The sequence below is a fragment of the Bombus impatiens genome, unplaced genomic scaffold (genome assembly GCF_000188095.3).
Source record: "Bombus impatiens unplaced genomic scaffold, BIMP_2.2 scf_0276, whole genome shotgun sequence".
NCBI lineage: Eukaryota > Metazoa > Arthropoda > Insecta > Hymenoptera > Apidae > Bombus > Bombus impatiens.
Window position 1 is genome coordinate 209,878 of NT_176695.1, and position 16,882 is coordinate 226,759.

Here is a 16,882-nt window from a genome sequence, read left to right on the forward strand (position 1 = left end):
ACGCAAATGTATTCCAAGGTGACGATGTTCATTTTCCACGGACGCTGAATCACGGAGAAGAAGAAAGCGGAAGAACGAACCGAGAGAAAAGGCAGAGATTCGAAGGAAATTAAAGGTAGGCGACCAGGGAATTGGAGATCCCGTGAAGAGGAAAGGCATTGGTGTTTAGTGGGAATTAAAAGGAGAAAGAATGGCTGCGGAGATATACAGGGATCGCGGAAGGATTCGAGAGTGAAAAATAGTCGCGTGAAGAGGAAGTCAAAGAGGTACGAGAATTACGAGTGATGAATCGATGGAGAGAAGAGACAGAAACAGAAAGAGAGGGCTAGAAGAGTAAATCAAGAGATTTAAGTAGCAAAAATGAGTCGAGCACTGTCGATAAGTCGCCAGCGACCAAACTCTGTGCCCAAACTTAACTCGATAGAGATCGTCGACAATGTCACACGCTCAAGAAAGGCTACCCGCTCAGAAACAGTAATAAAGTAGACGAAACATCCTGCATGCCACAGCTACCGAACTAATAACAAAACAGCAACTGAATAGCCGCCTCTGATATACATCCGACGATAACCCCTGCAAAAGGACTAAAACTTGCATATAAAGACCCTCCTAAATTAGCGCTCAACACATTATTCTGTTGTAATACTTTGAACCGTCACTCTGTCGGATTTATATAATAAAATTTCCACATCTTATACGAAGTTCAATTTCTTCATCTTATTTGTGAAACGTTTGAACTGCGACGCAAGGAGATTGTAACGTTAATTCCATCAGAGACCAGGCCACACACCGCGGACAGGATGGCACCCACATGCCATGGCGCGTACCCTCAATAGTCTTAAGTACCCACCAGGGGTCTTGAAATTTTCATAATTAAGGTCCTTCGGACTAAGCGAGTATCTCTTATCTTAGATTTTCTTTTACGTTTATTGTTTACCACGTGTTAACATGGAAAGTTGATTTTCCTCACATCTGGTATGTTCCATTAGCAACTTTCTCACGAGGCCGACTAAAACCCTTCCTGGTCCACCAACCGTCTTATTATCCAATCGGAGACGGTGTCTACTGCCCTCACTTCCTTAACCAAAATTGTCATCAGCAAATCCGATAGTCCCGTGTCCTTAGACACACCCACCCCTAGCCTTTCTCAGACACAGTATCGTCAGTAAGACTTGTTCTGTGTCCTTAGAATAGTCAACGTATCTTTACCGGTCTCTACCTTTATAACAGTACTTAACGTATCAGTGTAAGTCTTACATAACGTGGTTGGAGTGAATTGTGATTTATGTTAATTCAGTGTGTATTACATTGTGATTGCTGAATTCATAATAAAGTTTAATTAAAACAAAATTAATAGTTGTGTTACGACTAAGCTATTTTATTTCATCAACCAACCCTTAAGTTTACGTGACAAGATCACCGGCGATCTATCGGTTTCGTGATTTCTTGTGTCTTCGACGTGGCAACAGAAAGGACGTCAATAATGCTATATAAAGCCATATTAAAACCTGTTTGGACCCATGGGGTCCAACTATGGAGAACAGCGAGTAATTCCAACATGGAAATTCTCCAACGATTCCAATCAATCCTTAATAGATGCACCTTGGAATGTTACCAACGAAACAATACATCGCGACCTGAAGGTACCCACAATTAACGAAGAAATATTCAAATTCAGTAACAAATATAATATAAGAGTTAACAGCCACCAAAATCCATTAGTTACCCAATTACTTAACACGACGGATCAAATCTGCAGACTAAAAAGACAATACTCTTTAGATTTAAGCATTAGATTCAACTATAATCAAACATACTATAAACTTTTATAATCCAAGTTACAGTACCACGCCAAAATAATTTACTTATAATTCTCAATGACAATTGATTGTAAAAAGTCTATCAAATAAAAAAAAAGAAAAGAAAAGAAAGGACGTCAAGGAAAATGTTGTAAATATGCTGTAAATTGCTATCAACACAGAAGAAGGAAAGAAAGTATTGAGTGCACCCTCTATTACAGGAACACCGTTTAAAAAGAATGTGTCCATATTTTTTAACGAAATTAGGAAATATGAAAATAAATTCTTTAACTTCACGAGAATGTCGATTAAATCATTCGACAAGCTGTTAAGTATAATAAAACTAGTAATAACAGGCACAGATACGAATATGAGATAGGGTTTACAATCTCTTCTGACAATTTTTTTTTATTTATTTATTTATTTATTGATTAAAATTACAATCAATTCTCGCGTTGAGAATTTTCAATAATACTCTTCTGACAATAACCGAAATAATTACATCTTCATCGTAAACCTGATCAACCATATTTAACATTATGTTTGGTCTTCAAGAATGTTGTTTGTCGTATGAACACGTTCATTTGATTCAGTGCTGTTGAGGTTTATTTCAGAATAAAGAGAGGAAATGCGTGGATGAATGTATACTAGAAATATATTTAAGTATAAGTACAGTGTATGCTAGTCCAAATCTGCACACTGCCAGCGTTACTTTACTATAAAACTCCGAAGCCATGGGCCTATGGATATTTACATAATTACGAAAACTGGCCTGTCTATACTTCGCTGCACCACCTGTGCAAGGCTTGCTCCTAGAAAAGGCTATGAGACTGAGAGGCCCTTCAAATTGATTTAGAGCTAACAATACTCAATGGCTTCGAGGACTAAGAAAACGAAACACTAGAGAAGATGTAGAGTTTTCCTAGAAGTGAGAATCACTTCAACAAGTGTGTTTCGTTGTTTATCGTTATCAAATGTGTACGGCTTCATATACGCTAATGAACCTGTTGACGGCGCCATTTTACAAAAAATGAATTTTCCCGCCTCGATATTTATTCAATTTGTATTTAAAAGTGAAGAAGTTAATGGTATTTTATAAAAATTTTAGACGAAACGAACAATTGAACCTAGATATTTCAAGAATAGCATTTTTCACTAGAATAATTGATTCTTTTTTTTTTTTTTTTTAGGTATCCAATATTTTTTGCTATGCAAAAAAGACATTCTTTCAAGAAGAGAAAAGCAGCATTTTCGAAATTTTTTACGATAATAAGAAATATGTTCCAAGTCTTATAAAAACAAATATAATAAATTAGGACGTTTCCAACACATCTTCCTCTATATAATCATACAATAATCAGTTCAAGTTATTTTTATTTAATACCGCCACTGTTAAATTGTCCAATCCATCCATCGAACACAAGAAGATAAGAGATTCTTCTCTAAGGAATAGTATACTTGATATGTTTATACTACGATATAGATAAGCCTTTGTTCAATCTTTGGCTAAGCTTTGACTTTTTGACTGTATTCAGTTGGATTACAATCATTCCAGAGAACAAAGCTACACAAGATTCCGCTACACAAAATCATTATTCTTTAAGCGTAATCAGGCATGGTTGGAATTAGATTTCAGTTATCCTAATTCAGTATTAGCAAAAATGGCAACAACAAAAAATCCTGAATTAAATGTAAGAAGACCAATATCATCCATTGTACGGGCTCATAAGGGAAAAAATCATTTCTTTGATGCAGTTGCGAAGAACGATTAAGAGAATTAGACGCATTATTATAGGCAACGAAATCAAGTTTTAGAAGTCAGCGAATGTATCAGAAGTGACGTCTACTTCAGTATCTGCAGGATAATGAGTACAACGAGAGTATCGAAGGTTTTCTGACAAAAAGTGCGTACAAAAGAGGAAAACATTTACAACAAAACGAGCTTTAAACATCTTCAGCATTGTAGAACTTCCGAAATTACAATATATTGCAATTAGAAATGTGACAATCAGATGTATATAACGGTAACCAATGGCCCTCATACTTCATACTATTACGAGGAAAATGTAATTGTTATCCTACAAAAGAAGCAATAGGAATAACAGAAACGTACGGCAAAGTTACGCTGTAAAGTTTACTGAATCATATAACTTCACGCATATTGAAAAGTATAAACAGATTAGAAGACAATTGAGAATTATTTCTTATTTGCAAATGGGAATGTGATGGAAGCTCAGAACAGCAGAAGTATAAGCAAGTGATTCTCGCGGAGACTGATATAACGAATGATGATAGCGCACTTGTTTCGAGATTTGTACCTTTAGCTCTACAAAAAAAATTAAATTGTGAGGTTTTATGGAAAACTTCACGATTTTCTTCGTCATCCTAATTTTTTCTGCTGATTAAGTTTCGCTTTGTAGAAGAATCAACACAAATTATGCAGGAAGAAATAAATCAGATTAAGAATGAGGTAGAACATTTGAATCCAATAGAAATAAATAAACTTCAAATAGGGTATGTAAGTACATAATGGTAGACAATAAAGTATGTAATATTATAACAAGTACTACATTTGCGATGCGTCGCCATATTTGCAACGCAAAACCATTGGAAATGAATGGTCTGAAACTTGTGCATTCTAAAACTTGGAATATTGATGGTTCCTCTTCAGGCGTTTCGGATGTTTATTGCATTTCTCTTATAATATGCCCTTCAGCAAGTGGCTAGCAAACATAGCCGAAATGAAGAAAATGGAAAATGGAAAAAAGCAATTTAAGGACAAATTGCAGCTACTTGTAAACTTTGTTACACAAGGATAGGGCAGTCATCGAAAGATGACAATATTGCAAGGCGATTTTTTAAGCATGACGATGTTTTCTGCAATTCTAAATAATGAACATTGACGGAACATTAATGAAACGCTTCTATATTGTAGAATCTTCACTACAATTAGTTTATTTACAATAAATGGATTAAACAGATGTTAATATTTAACATGAACTAATCACAATAACGTGTTATAATTAAGACAACTAGATAGTTAATTTGCAACTCTCGTCATCACGGATCCAACACTCTCTCGACAACACAATTCGCACTCTCTGACGTCTCAAGTCACAACGAATATTAATTCGTTTATGTCCCTTAGCAACCCCTTGTCTTTTGTCTTAGCCTCGTGTCTTTTGTCTTAGCTCTACCATGCACATGTTCCGCAACCGCTTGTTTATAATTCGCCCGACACCCCCCCAGGCCCCTCATCCACGATACTACAATATTATACTTCAAGCAATATCTTCTAAATATGAAATATAAACTGATACATTTCAAAAATATACTCTGGACACTGCAAAACATTTTGTAAAAAATTACAAATGGTATCGTATGCCAGTATCGGTATATAAACTCCCTATACACAGGGCAGATGTAATAGAATATGCTCTACTTTCGATCAGTCAACTTTCAGAAGAGGTACAAGCAGCAAGGCTTAAGGATTTCAAGAAATATAGAAATAAAAACAATAGAAAGGTTTGGAGGACTGCTACTAACGAAGACGCATTTTATAGGCTATTTTTAACTTCTGATCCATATATGTTAGTATTAAGATTAAAATTATTTAACAAAAATCGTAAAACACTAGGCCCCGAATTTATAGAACTCATAAACGAGTAAAATGATGGACATTCACCACTTACCAGCCCCCATATATGTAAGTCAACATTGTATAACATATCCAAGTCATAAAACATCTCTACAATTTTTTATAACTCCTTGCGTTATATTTCATAAAGTTACTATATAATATATTATCATCATTATTAAATAATATATATGTATATAATATTACATAAAATTTTAATACTATTAGGTTGTCCCAAACGTTCCTTTCGTTTTATAAGGAAATAGTAGATGCACAACATTTTTTGTTGTATATTATTTTATTGAATTACATTTGATCCATTTTATTCTATTACTACAAAATGGATCATACATAAATCCATGAAATAATATAAAATAAAAAACGTTGTGCATCTATTAATTCACTTATGAAACGAAAGAAACTTTTGGGACAACCTAATACTTTTCACTTAGACAATACATTTCAATTAAAGCTTCGTCACAATTTACAGTACTATTCAATATTCCTTTCTACAATACAAAAGTAACAAATTTCTTCAACTTGCGTTTAAATTAGCTAAAAAAATATATTTATAAAATATGGCATAAACAGTTTTTCAAATTTGTTCAAAACCACTTAATTCAGAAAATTAAAAAAAGGACTCTTACAGGACATGTTAGGACATGAAATACATTATATTTACATCGTATTTATATAGTATTTAAAATAATACGGATTATTTTTCAACATTTTTTGAACGCAGTTTCATTTCGATATCTTATGTGATTCAAAAGTTATTACGAAAATGTTCAATAATTTTTCGATTCGGTGCACTATGCTACGTCGCAGCGACTGATCAACTATCCGTATTTAAAAAGGGACTAAATGAACGTTGTATAACCATAAAATGAAGATGATACTTATTAACAGTGTACATTATGACGAAAACTGAAAAATGAAATGAAATGAAATGAAATGAAAATGAACAAGATGAATAATTCATGGTCAACATTAATTGTTACTGGTTTAAGCCTCCAAAAAATTTGATAAAATTTTGACATACTTATCCACGTTTCTATTATCGTTCGTTATGTTAAATATTTGAAATTTTTTCAAGAAGGGTAGAAATTCTCTCTAAAGAAAATTAAGAGCGCAATTTTGCTTGAATATGGATAGTTAAGCGTTTTAGTTATAACATGAAGTTGAAAATTATGAAAATTTATATTATAACAAAAATTAAATTACATGTATATGAGATATTGAAAATTTCGTCATGAACGTTTCGTGGAAGAGACATATTTTTTTCATTGCGTTACGTTCGACGATAGATCCAAGCGATTCTCTAGTTTCTTTTTCCTGTATTCACCTAAAAGCCCGTGAATACGTGGTATCATACAATCCATTAAGACTTTTCCGCGTCGCCCTCGGCGAAATTTCAAACCAGTCGAACTTTCGTCGTCGCTACTTGTAGCCGGAGTGCAAACTGAGATATCTTCGACGGATATATACAGCATCCGTAAGAAAATCTCCGAGAAAACCACCAGCTATTTTCCACTCTTTCCTTATCGAACCACCTTATACACTTTACTATTTTCCTTCCTGCAGGCTCTTTCGTTAACTTGTTTTTATATTCTAATGTATTCATTTAACAATGAAACAAAAACTTCTCCGTTATTTTTAGCAGAAATTAAAATAGTTATAAAAAGTAATGCAATTTTTACTTTTTGGGCGTGTAACTTCTCCGTTGTTTTTAACAGAAATTAGAATAAATATGCAAGATATTTAGATATTTTTAATTTTTAGGCAGATATTTTAAGAAATAAATTATATATATAAAATAGCAAATTTACTGTACCAGTAACATTCACTCACAGTATTCGTATAATTTACTTATAATTCTCAATGAGAATTGATTGTAAAAAGTCTACCAAATAAAAAAAAAGTATTCGTCACTCATTGTGAGAAAAAACCCAACATTCATTTACTATGGTGCTTGTACGGTACCGTGATTCTATCTTTATGGGGTGACTCTCTCTCGTAAGGCCCGTTGACGGCACGCAGACAACGAAGAGGCGCGTAGTTTAAGGATCAATTATTTGGAGCCAAACCTAAGTTGACGATTATATTGACTTAACAATTTCGAGGGTGGTCGGCACGTTTGGAATCCACCCCGTCCTCTGGATTTTCCCTTAACCGCCTCTATGTGTCAGCCGTTAAATCCTTGCATTATAGTGTCATGTCACACTCGTAGTACCGGTTACAGTTACGATTCAACGAAGGCAGACTTTACTCGCAATAAAATCTAGTTTCAAGTTGAATTTTATCTTGAACATTTCAGAGTAAAAGTTTCTGGGCAAAAATTATACGTATGTATATGAGTTTGATCATCTTCATTTTTTGTAAATATTTCAGCTGTATTATTTATATGATTAATATTCAATATCCCGAAGAAGAACGTAAACAGGATTATTGACTTAATTTTTAATAATCTCCGAACATCGATAACATTGATATAAAAATCTGTAAACAAGTATCACTCTCTCAATATCGAGACGTTATTAAACGCCACTATCGTACCTTGAGCTAAATTACAATTACTAAAATAAATTACAATTAAACTCGTACATACAAATGAACGCTTTATTTGAAAACTTGAATTAGCATCTTCACAAGTATCTTCTAACGGGTTCAGTGTATTACATCAAAACATGTTGTTGTTGTTGTTGTTGTCGTTGTCGTTGTCGTTGTCGTTGTCGTTGTCGTTGTCGTTGTCGTTGTCGTTGTCGTTGTTGTTGTTGTTGTTGTTGTTGTTGTTGTTGTTGTTTCATCCGTGCCTGTCGGCTTTGGACGAACTTTCGGTTCTACATCTCTTATGTCTATTTCTCTTCTTATATGTCTACCTCCCCTCTTTTCCACTCTTTTCTATTGCACTACCTTAATTATTCTATTTCTAAAAACTAAAACTAGAAACTACAAATTAGCAACTAATGACTAAAAACTATTGCAACTTTGGTCTTTAGCCTCCTTGCTGTGCCTTCTTCTCTTCTCTATTATTGCTTTCAGTTCTGCTAAACCTTCTCCAGTCTTGTTTGGCGTTTTCCTATGTCCTTTGGCCCTCCCGTTATTTCACATTCTTCTATTACACGTCTCAGGTCTCTTCTTTCCTTCTGCGTAGTCTGCATCATTCTTTTTTTTTTATTATTACAATTAAATCCACACGTAGCTGGTAAACTCGTCGAATTGCGCTGCGATCAACTGCATACGTTCGTACAAATAAAACTTATGGTATTCTTGAACAATTAATCATTCATGAGCAATTAATAGCTCCAAATTGATCGATGAACATCTGTAAACATCGACTAACGATATTCAAATTCAATGTGCTCCGTATTCTGATTAACTGTCGTAAAACACAATTTGTTTATTTCTTTTTCTCCTTTCTTCTCATTATAATAACAGAAATATGTAATATAAATTATTGAACGGATATTGTTAGTAGAGTAAGGGAATCATTGGCAAAAAGAGTATTCCATTTTTCCAGTGGTGTTTTTTTCATCAGGCTTTTCATTTTCATAATACGACATATGGCGGCACTCGACAGCAAATATACCTATCCACCTCAAATTGGTGACCTCGACGTGATCTCTACAGCGGAAAGAGATGTGTGACCGTGATAGCGCTACCGAGACTTCAATCATCGCGAATCTACGACTGTGGCAAGCTGGTCCTACCGCTACGATGAACAAGGAACTACTCTTCCATCTTCAGCAAACCTCGACACCTCCGACGCGCAAAAGCAGGTGACAGGATACGAGACGATGACCAAGCTAAGGAGTGATGTGGCCGTTGCAAAGTTCATGGGCATCACCACCAGCACGTCATACTAAAAAGAGGAGGAACAGAGGTCTACACGACTGTACGCGGAACGCCCCGCACCGTACTGACAAGTATCCACCGCCACATCGAAGACTTCGCGCAACATCTGCGCGAGTTTGACAACAAAACACTGACGCCTTGCCCCACATCGAAAACGACAAATCCGCAGATGCCAAAAAAACTCTCGCAACCGCACACGGAGACAACGAGCGAAGTACGACCATATGCATAAGAGAAACGTATACATATACCACCATACCGACCATATGCATATACAAAGAGGAAAACGTTATCATTGATAAGAGAGTACTGTGGCGGCAGTCGACAGCAAATATATCTATCCTCCTCAGACATTTGTGAAGGTGCTACTAAATGATAGGAAATTTAACACATTTGCAAATTGCGCAAATTATGTAAATGATACAATAAATACAATGATATAAGTCAAGAGAGTGAATGCTGTGCTAAACCAGGTTTGGGGCATAGAAGAGATAAAATTCAAAAACGATTTTAAATTAAGAATTTACATTGTATATATTTGACATACTAATGCTGAATGTGCTGACATACGGTGCAAAAATATGGTGTTGGAAAGAGACAAGGGAATTGTAAAAGATACAGATATGATAGTTAAAATGAGTATCAGGTCTGGATAGATATACACTGGAGTTTATAATACTAGAAGAGACACAAACAGAGACAAGGTAAGAATTAAGACAGGACAAAGGGCAATGAAGTTCGATGAGGAAGCAAAGGAAGAAGAGCGTAGAGAATTGCTTAAAAAAACATACATAAAGGAAAGGGAAGAAGGCTGAATGATAACGCGATCGAGGTATTTAAGAACAAACGGAGTAATCCAATTAGGGGTCGAACAGCTTAGAGGCGAAAAGTAAGAAATAGTAACAAGGCTAAAAGAAAGGGACGGAGTATACCAAAGACAAGGGCAATATAAGTAAACAAGATAGAAAGTGTAAAGTATAAAGTAATGTACAATATAAGGAAAGTATAGTATAAAGATATAAAGGAAGTAAGTATAAAGATAAGGAAAAATGAGCGAGCAGCGTATCTGAAAAGAAGTGGGCATACAATTAATCGAAAACTAATAACAAGGGCCAGATGTAATAATATAGAAAGATGGAATTGGTTATTGGAAAAAAGAGAAGAAAAGAAAGTGCGAGATTTCCCATGAAAGATGCAGCAAAGTTGGAGCGTATGGTTAGAAAATACAAAGAAAGAAGTGGTAAGGGGGAACTTGAGAGTGAAGGACATAGTCAAAGATAGGGAAAGAGAAGAGGTAACAAGATGATTGAGGAAAATGGAGAAAAGGAAGGAGGAAGTGAAAAAAATATATGCAAAGGCGTGTGCGTGTCCCGCGTGTATGTAGATATGTATAGGTGTGTATGGGTATACGTATAGTTGTTAGATGAAGTAAATCAACATTGTAAAAAGACTGTGAACAAAGTCCTTTTCAGAGCTGTGAGGCCGCAGAAAAAGATTATTTGTACATATAAAAAATACTGCTAAATATTTATACATATAAAATACTGATGATATCAGATAACTTTTCGTAGCCACTGCATAGTTGGTCAAACTAGTTTTTTTTTTATTTAATTCTTTACATTCACAATTTGTCCAGTTTGGACATTTGGTAGGATTTTTTAGCTGTTTGATTATCATGTGGGTGGCTACCCCCAGTGGGATACCATCTTCGTGTAAGTTAAACTAGTGAATGAAGCAAACGCTAAATAATAAATGATCTATACTAGTGGAACGCGCAAGAATGTATCGCTCATTGACAATCTTTTAGAACTAAATTATTGCAATAAAATCACATGTTCGTCTCTGCAATGTCTGAACTACAAAATCAAATCAGATGATACACACGTAATAATTATATGCATATATAAATCAACAAATCGCGGGTTATAATCCATATGCAACTTTATCTCTTTGTTTCCAGAATATATTTTCAATCGCGATTAAATGCTCTCTTGGGATGGCATCGAATCGCGACGAATATTCGACGAGCAGAAAGTTTTTAAGCATCGCCGGAGGCGCGACGCTGAAGTTGAATGATTTAACTCGAACGGAAAAGGAACCAAGCGCAAAAAGCGAGGACCGATTGAAAAGTGGAATGGCCGTGGAAGAGATGAGGGGAGAAAGAGAAAGCAGAGCCAGCGCGAGAAATGGAGATCGTAGAAACCTTTTCAAGAAGACAAGAAGACCGTCGCGTAAAACATAAGTTTCGCGAGAAGAAACCCCGGAGTGATGGTAAACTTTCAAACGGACTTCCTTTTCCAACATGAAGGACGCTCGTGAAATACCATCTCCTGTCTCCTTACGATTTCGTGTTCAAACGTGGAACTTGCGGAGTAATCGATTTAAAACCGAATGAAATTAAAGGGGAATAGAAATTCTCGTTTCAGTTGAGTAGTTTCTTCCTCTTTATTAATATGATAATTGGTAAGTTTCCAGTGGCGTCAGTTAATGATAAAGACTTTCCTCCGTGAAATAGTGATTCAGTCTTTCAACTCATTCGTAACCAAATCTAAAGGATGAAAATTATAAATTGAATACACAGTCACTGACTGACTGGTTCGAGATTTCAGATTGATACTAGCTCTCGCGTTGTGTTGATCAGTTAGCTGTTTTTGACGAGTATACTCGTCGTGAAGAAATGCTAATATTTTGTGTTATGACGAGTCCTGTCAGTAATAAAATTAAAAAGCAAAACAATCGCTTCATTTTCACAACTCAATTTTATATTATAACAGCTATACATACTTTGTGTTTGACGTGTATACTCGTCATCGTCTACTTTTTACGACACATTTTAGGTATACACTTTTCGAAGAGGTCGCAGCAGTTAAATGGTTAAAAGACTATTATATTCTATAATACATTATATAGTTTCTCTTCCCCATTTTAAAATTAACAAACTAGAAAAAGAAATAGAAAACTCATGAACGTTATCAGATTGTTTAAGATTTCGAATTTCAGAAAAATTTTTGAATATTCCCTAAAATTCCCCTTACAGGAAAATCCTACATATCATAAATCTAACTTTAATTCAATCATAAAAGAAAAATTTTTTTAGCCTAATCTTTGCCTTTGAAAAAATAATTCATGAAGGTATAAACAGGACGAGAAAATATGATACGCGATGCATAAGAAATTATCCAAAATACACAGACATATGAACGGAAAAAAAATGCTAAACTAAATATATTAAAAAAGATGGCTTCAACCAGTCATTAAACTTGATTAAGGACTTCTCAATAATCTTAACGTTATTGCATTAAACCATTAAACCACACATCCGAATATTACCAAATATTAACTCCAGAAGACCAGTAGAGAATACTCCGGAATAAAAAAATTACACTTCCTTTACCAGCTTTTTGCGTCAGTTATTTTCGTTCCTAATCAACGGAATTGTTTACTTATACGTAACTAGAGCAGCGCCACCCATTGCAGAAATAATGGCGATACATCGCGACTGCACCCGGCCAAAAGTACAGAAACGGAAGCAGAAGGATTGCTTCCTTCGAGTAACTCGATTACCCTCGGAATGCTGCAATCAACGAAAGAATCGTTGCTCGTGTGTGAACCCGAGAGTACGTGTAGTCGAACTCGTCTATATCGTCGAACATCCTCGTGTTGAGTCCACGAAACACTCGTGAGAGTAGTTAGCGTTTACGACGCAATCGCTTTTAACAGGTCACCGAAGAAACGACTGCTGGTTAAGGAATGACTCGTGGGGAGCATCGCTACGGGTAACTATCACAGGTCATTTCGCTTTTCAATTACATCAACCGTTGTGAAACTGTCATTTAATCAAAGTTTATTCAGCAATGGTTATCCATTTTGAGCCGCATATTTAGGAGTCTTGTCGAAATCAATGATTTATGATGATTGGTTTAAAATAATTCTACTAATTTTTTGTGTCAGGGATGATAAGATCATCTGTGTATTTTTAAATATATCGTAAATAAGAATAAGTAGAAATTTATTGGTACATATGTACAAAATAATTTACTAAAATGTAGTAAAATAATTTAGATTGTACAAAATAGTTCATTACGTATACATATCGTAAAAAGAAAATGTTTATTTCGGCTTATTTATACTTTGTTTATATTCTATTATATTTATACTTTATATTTGTGTTATATTTATATTACTAAAGGATCCATTTTTAGATTAGAAATATCGATTATAACAAAAACAAATTTTATTTATAAGAACAAAGTTAATATTATTTAAATAATATTATTATGTAAATAATAAAATCAGGAAAAGGTATAAAACTTGTAGGTCTACGTTAACCCAGTCACAGATATTTGTGGTACAAGAAAATAGGTTTGTTAGTCTTCACATTGTAAAACAAATATTCAAGCTAACATTAATTTCTATCTGACCTATTCTACTAACTACAGCATCTTCATGATGCAGCACCGACGTAATCAAATAATTCGGTAAATTAGATAAACGTAAGGTTAGATAAATCCCTGTTGACCCATTTTCTTTTGTTGGTTACTCGATGTCTGATAAATATCGGTCTACTGCACTAATCGCTCGCCTATCTGTTCTATTAATCACGATTCTATCATATACACCTCACTATTATAGCCAATATGCCTGACAAAATGACATCACATTCTACTAATGATCACCTAAGCATTCATCTAACTTTGAAGTCTGACTAAACACGCTGACGTACCACAGAACGACGATAGGAGCTCGCTTCTATTTCTAAATTAAATCATTCCATTTGCATGCCATTGAGTCACCATTATCGTTTGAACCACGGCCATAACATGGTACAGGGAACGAATTAAATCTCCCTCTTTCACCGACCAAAGAGGAGTCAGAGTAGCTGTTGGAGCATTCGAGGTCATTTTACCGAACGACGAGTTTCCTCCAGGCGCATATAGTTACGGCTGGCAATAGCAAGTTCGCCGGCGGCCTATAACGTGGCCATAACTTTCACGAGTGAACATGGAACAACGATAGATGCGTGGTTAGACATAGGTACGTGAGGTTACCACGGGACCGCATAATAAGGTTCCGTGTACGGCCAACGAATGAAATTAGAACAACTTCCGGCTGAAATTGTCCAAAGTTATCAAGTCTCCGCGTTCTAGCTGCTCCTTTGTGCTAAGATGCAAACTGAGATCGTTCGGTTAAACGAAAATTGACAAGCTATATCAGAACATGATGTGAACAAAATAAACGTAGTAAGCAAACTCCAATTTCTTCGAATTCATTGATCTACATCTTAATAGATATACGTAATGAACAGTATACATATAAACGACAACTAAATGTCAATAATTGAATGTAACAAAAATATCATAAACTCGAATGCAAGAAAGAAACGGATAACATAGGAGTATTTCATGAGACACTTCCCTAAGTTCAAGAAAAACAGTGACCAGTGTCATCACACTACGTATTTCTCCGGACGAAGAAACTTCCGACAATCAACATGTAAAGTGGAAATCAGTGAGCAGTAGCGGAATACAGATACTAAGTATTAACGCGTAATCCAAGGGTGAACTCGCCAGTGAAGGTAAACTAAGATACCAACCAACAAACCTGGTCAGACCTGGCAGGCAAGATCTAACGACTTGCAGCAACTCGATTCCACGCCAATCAGATAATCATACAACTTTTCAACGAAAGCAATGAAAAATTCAAATATTTATAGTTCTATAAAATAACGTGGGAGTTTCTCGATCGAGATGGAAATTTAAAGATTATTATTTCAAGCTGGATTCTCTGGATTCGATTTAAATTTACGGCAACCGCACGCCATTAGTTGAGCTCCTTCCCGGAACTGCGTATCGTTAAAGTTTCGCCGTCAGGTGTGCTGGGTAAGTTTAACTTTAAACAGCATCGATTATTTAAGATCGAGAGGAATCGTACCTAGCGAGCAAACGGAATCACAACGAAACCTAGCTAGTGAAACCTAGAAACTGAAGGAAAGTTGTTGAAATTTATTTCCACTTGGGCAGACCATTGTTTGTTATCACGTTACGAGGCCTGGCCGCATTAAGCTCTAACTGAAGTTACGAAAGGACTTGTTATTGGCTAGTGCACAGACGGCAAAAAGTAATGTACAATTCACGACGAGTTCCAGAGAAATGCTGGCAGTATTGAAAGCATCTTGTTGGATTAACCCTTTCGCTTCGGGTGCCGCTTATAGGTGGCGCCCGCGAGATGATCTGTGGGTATGAGCGTCGTTTATAGACGACATCCACGAAATGAGCTGTGGGTACGAGCGCCGCATATAGGCGGCGACCACGCGACGAATCCTGGGTTCGGCACCCCATATATTGGGTATACACCAGTGCCATCTGTAGTCAATAATATATTTTTTCGTTATCGGCAGAACATTTTCTGTTGATTTTATTGATATATTGGATTAATCACTTCTTAAAAGTGACTCATTGTTGAAACAACATCAAAACGTTTTACGCAATATATTTCAAGCATCCAAACGATCGTATACTATTTCGTGCTAAAAAATCTGTTAAATCCATTGACAGTGAAACGATATTTCATATACGGTTCTTACAAGAATTATTGATATTTAAGACTTAGGAAAACGTATGTACATCAACCACGCACATTGTGCGCGTTTCTGGCGCACGCTTCCGTTTAGTGACGGTACTTCGGCGGACTGGACTACCGAAGCGAAAGGGTTAAATCTAGGATGTGAAATGCAGCAATGACAGCTTCGTAAGAATAGCTTTTGAATCTTTCGTTTGAACTTGTCCTAACTGTTTCGAAGATAGTCTCCCGAATTGAATATGGAGAAGAACGGTGGCCCGTTGAACGCGGGATTCCGCAGGGTTCGGTTTTGGGTCCGATTCTGTGGATCATCGGATACGACGCGGTGCTTCCTTGCCCCATGCCCCCAGACTCAGACATGGTGTGTTACGCGGACGACACGTTGGTCTTGGCCGGAGGACGCTGGTGGCACGAGACGCTGCGCCACGGAGAGTTTGGCGCCGCTTGCGTGATATGGGGTATACGAAGGCTGGGCCTGAAGGTGACCCCAGCCAAATCGGAGGCTATATGGTTTTATGACTACCGACGTAGGGGGATTCCTCCGCCCGACCTGTGTTTGGACATACGCGGAGAAGAGATTGAGGTAGGACCTCAGATGAAATACTTGGGCCTCACCATCTACAGTCAATGGACGTTCGGGCCGCAGTTCAAACTTCTGGTTCCCAAAGTGACGACGATAGCCAAACGTTCTATGTGGGTTGCTGCCGAATATCGATGGGGCAGAGTCGGAGTGCGCCGACACTGTATGAGGCAGTCGTCCGTTCTCGGGTGCTGTACGGGGCTACGGTGTAGGCAGAAGATCTGATGAAATGTCGACGCAGTCTACTCTTGCTGAGGAGGCTTCATAGGATGACCGCCATCAGGACCGTAAGGGGATACCGGACGACATCATATGCGTCGGCGACTGTACTGGTGGCGTCTCCTCCGTTCGAGCTCCAGGCCCTAGCGCTCCAACGGATGTACCATCAACTGCAGGGCCTGGGCTCGGGCGGGGATACGCCCTCTGCCGGCC

At 36.6% G+C, this 16,882-nt stretch overlaps 1 protein-coding gene across 1 annotated transcript in view; it reads right to left on the reverse strand.

Moving 5' to 3' along the window:
- Nucleotides 1–16,882, reverse strand: part of LOC100748844 — a 403,660-nt gene that overhangs the window by 205,737 nt on the left and 181,041 nt on the right. The gene's annotated exons all lie outside the window — the stretch shown is intronic.